The following is a 4,169-nucleotide window of genomic DNA, read 5'->3' as shown; positions in this document are numbered from 1 at the left end:
TTTTCTTAGCAGTAATTATCATCTTTAGAGAAGTTAAGGTGATGCTGTGGAGGTCCTCCAGAGCCCACCTGTCCAGAGACACACCAGTCACAGGCAGAAGGTGCCACACTTTGGGGTTTTGTTTGTCGACTGCTAATTACAGTTTGGTGTAGAAGCCTTTCTTGTGCTTATAATTTAAGAATATTTTCTTTTAGATGGTGGGGGGGGGGTAGGGTTATTTTTTATTTTTTTCAATAGGGTTTAAAGTTATATGCATAGATAATTTTATATTGAACATTTTTGTTTTCATTTTTAAAATAATAAAATTTATAATGCTGAAGCTTGAAAATTGTTCAGCAGTTATAAAAAGAAAGCTGATTATATGTTATTACAAAAAAAAGCCCTCTTGCTTTAAAAATGAAGTGGGAGGCAACGTGCACATTTTACATAAGCTTAATAAAATCATCAAATATGATAAGAAATGTTTACTAATATTTCATTATTTTTAATCAGATAAACTGACCATGCAGGCTGATTTTATCAATCAGTCATCTCCTTAAAGCCCTTTGGTAACCCTGACATGACACATTACATGTAGATGTCTGAGACTCTGAGGAGACCTGATCCCGACATGATGAGGGCTGACACACCGGCCTCACACTGTCCATGGACAGGGCCTCGATCAGAAGGACTTGGGCCACTGCCCAACGCTGTACACCACATTTCCCAGGCCCAGGTAGGGTTGGGCTCTTCTCTCTTCACTTGCTGTTACTGATGGAATCCTGGCTAGTTTATTTTCCATCGCTTAGTAATATGCTTAAATTCATCGGGTCACCTTGTCTGAGCTGAGGTCTGAGTCGAATGGGGGAGGCTGGGCACCTTCCGGACACAGTGCCAGGCAGTGGGATACTGGTGTGCCAGTTGACCAGGTGGACTGCACTGGGTGATGTCTCTGGTGGCTGGCGCTGGCATGCCTCACTGAGAGAATGGACTTCCCACACAGTGGAAGTGCACAGAGTTAGGAGGGTTCCAGTCTGATGTACTTTTGCCGACTACCAACTGGCCTCTTCTGTGGCCAGGGAGGTGTGGAACATCGCCATCCACAAAATGGGCATGAAGACACAAGGCAGCTGCACTCTACAGTTCTGCTTTTAGTGGGATGAAGGTTACCTGGGATCATGCAAACTTCCTAGGTGACCCTCGGATAGGCATGGTCCTGGGAGTGACTCTGGGCTGCAAGGTGCGTTCAAAGTGTCGATGATCAATGTGTCCTGTAAGTCACATTAGATCTCACAGTTCATCAACACATGAGCCAAGTGATCCACCGCCAGGAGTAGTATCTCTCTTTGTTAACGACTGGGTTGTGGTCGAAGAGCCCAATGAGAAAAAGGATTTTAAGGACTGGTGTGTGGCCTGGGTGAACAGAGCCTCCCCCAATCCAATGGGGAGAAGGGGCACTGAGTCATTATACAACATCGCCGAAGCAGAAAGATAGGTGCCCAGGCTCTGCTGGCTGAAGAAAAGGCAGCTAGTGACTTTCCTGGACCACATGGATTGAGAGGACGGGGTGTCAGGCCACGCCTTGGGGAGGACTCCAGCTGCGGAGTTGGGCGCAGGTCGAAACAGGGTATGCTGGCTCGGGTCCCACCTCTGGACATCCTCTCCCCAGACCCCCCTGTCGCTACCCGATCTGCGGTGCCTACCCGATTTGCGCACGCATGCGCAGAGCTTTACTATTACAACCCTGCCCGATCTGCGTTTTTTTTACTTTGCGACACGAGTCCCCATCCGATTTGTCTCACGCACGCGCTGCTTAATTAAAATTCATTTCACGACGCTGCCCGATTTGTTCTGTGCATGTTGAATGACACGCGTCACTCATCGGGTTTGACTTGTGCGAGTCATTTTTGTGTTGTCGTTTAACTCCGTCTGTAAGTGGACTTGTTACTGGAAAAGATAGCAACTTTTGAATTTTATAACGTCATGGAAGATGTGTCACCTGAAAAACTTAACTCCAGTCGAATGAAGAGGGAGCGAAATGAAAGGCGACGTGTGTCTGTGAACTTTATAATGGATATGTACAGCTTTTTGTAAGTACATCATTTTTAGTTAAACCACTTCGTAATCTCGTGGTTTAATCGTAAAAATCACAGCATTTTCCGTGTTTGGGTTAATGGATTAATAGATGTATGTCATTTATTTCGTAACATCCTATTAGCATCTGGTGGTGTGTTTCTTTTAACATTTGTCCACATTTTTTATTTTAAAGAGCGAACGGCAGGCTGATAATTAAGCAAAACAATGTAATCGAGGTGTCGAATTAGGAATAGAATTAGGAGAGCACGTCTGACACTCGACCGTTGTAAAGTGTGCCCTCCAAAGGTATTTTTTTATTATGTTGATATCAGATTACATCAATGCAGTAGTTTATCCATAATAAAGTTAACAAAATATAATGATTAAGGCTATATTACATACAAGAGTAGCAACAACTAAGTTATTACAAGAAAGTAGGATGCAGATAACAGCATTACAAATTGTTAATGGATTTCTTTAACCTTTATTTAGTAGAAAAAAATTCCATGGCTGAAAACAGGCAATTTTAAAATTTATATCCAATGCCATCAGAGAAGTGTGGTGTGCGTCTGATGTGGCACAGTGACAGACTGGGCACCTGCTGTTGTCACGTCTTATAAGCTTATAGAAGTTCACACACATACATTTAACTGAATATAATGGAGAAGGCTTGCTCCTTAGAAATACCTTATTTCTTATTGCTGCAGTTAGAAGTACAATGCTCCTTTATTGTATTTTTTCTCTTGATCCTACAGGATGCCCAGTGGTAACCAGCCTTCCATGTGGCTAAACAGATGCCAGTGTACCCAAATTCTGAGACACAATTGGATGTTCTTTTCTTCTGCTTTTAAGATTCCCAATTCGAGATGATGTGCAGTTCATATTAGATTTGCTATTTCTACAGGTATGACTACTGAGGCTTCCAGTTTCAGAAGTAATTTATGCACAATTCCTGCAAAGCCTCCCCATATTTATTATTTGATGTATAATATTGCTGTCTTCAATACTGTATTGTATGTCTGCTCACTCTGTCCAGTAACTAACACTGGCTTTTTAATTTTAGACAGAAAGCCTCAGAGTGTGAATCCTCGCAAACACAGAGACTGAGGCACATCAGTCCCAGCAGTCACTAAACAGGGATGTTGTTCCGTGTTGCAAAATAACATTTATTTTCTTAAATTACTGTACTTTGTTGTTGGATTTTGAAAGAACCAAGACTTAATTTTAAATTTAAACAAAACTAAGGCGGGAATGAAAAACGAAGATGTTTTCATATAAGTAATGACACCTGAGCAAAACACATTAGAAGTTCAGATATACAGAGATTATAACACAATGTCTACTGTATGCATAATGTAAAAGGAAAAAAATGATGCTACACATAAGAACAGTTAAGTTGGGGTTCTTTCAAAATCCAACAAAAAACCACAATAATTAAGAATAATATTATTAGTTAGACTTTACTCTAAGCAGACCTTTATCTATTGTGATGGTTTACTTTGGTAATAATTGATCTACAGGTGAACCAAGAAAGGAGACAGAATAAGAAGTAAGGGTACACTTTATTAATGTTTGAACTCCAATTAGTGAACATCATGTATCTACTGTGTTTATGTTTTTAACAGTTACAGTGAAATAGAAGAGCTCGGTCGTGTTATGGGGCAGCAGTTAAAGAAGAAGGACGGAGAGATGTGTGCCATGTTGAAGTAGCGGCTGGCGCTCCTGCCTGGCACTTCTAGAATCCTCCATCTCAATCTCTGGTCTGATCTGCTGTGCCTTTGCCAAGTGATCACGAGGTATTGGGATATTTTGTTTTTCTTTTCTTCGGAAAACTGTCTTGGTCTCATTACACTGGCCACCTGTCTCACATAGAATTGATTTCAAGGTTCTATTAAATAATTAGAAGGCTTTGAGTATTTTAGACCCTGCCTGTATTTTGGAGTGTCCACTTCCAACATTTCTTTTCTCAAACGTTACTTTGCTTTTTATTCCAAGATCAACTATAAAAACCAGCAGCTTTCTGTACTCGTGCAACAAAATCTAGAATGCTTTGCCAATAGAGAAGTGCCAGGCTACAAATGTCAGGAATTTCGAAAAACTTAAACAAGCCCACT

The 4,169-nt window shown here is 41.1% G+C and overlaps 1 long non-coding RNA gene across 2 annotated transcripts in view; it reads left to right on the top strand.

Annotated features, from left to right (window-relative positions):
- Positions 1-1,877: 1,877 nt before the first annotated feature.
- LOC114644171 (uncharacterized) overlaps positions 1,878-4,169 on the top strand; it is a 2,726-nt gene continuing 434 nt past the window's right edge. The window contains exons 1-3 of one of the 2 annotated variants that reach the window (XR_007934552.1): positions 1,878-2,069; positions 2,811-2,959; positions 3,687-3,851. This is a non-coding gene — a long non-coding RNA (uncharacterized LOC114644171). Of the gene's footprint in view, positions 2,070-2,810; positions 2,960-3,680; positions 3,852-4,169 lie in introns of both variants that reach the window. The other variant, XR_003714909.2, reaches the window with a different exon arrangement.

Source organism: Erpetoichthys calabaricus, chromosome 3 (genome assembly GCF_900747795.2).
Source record: "Erpetoichthys calabaricus chromosome 3, fErpCal1.3, whole genome shotgun sequence".
Classification (NCBI taxonomy): domain Eukaryota; kingdom Metazoa; phylum Chordata; class Cladistia; order Polypteriformes; family Polypteridae; genus Erpetoichthys; species Erpetoichthys calabaricus.
The sequence above is the reverse complement of the archived record's forward strand: the minus strand, read 5'-3'. Positions and strand labels throughout refer to the sequence as shown.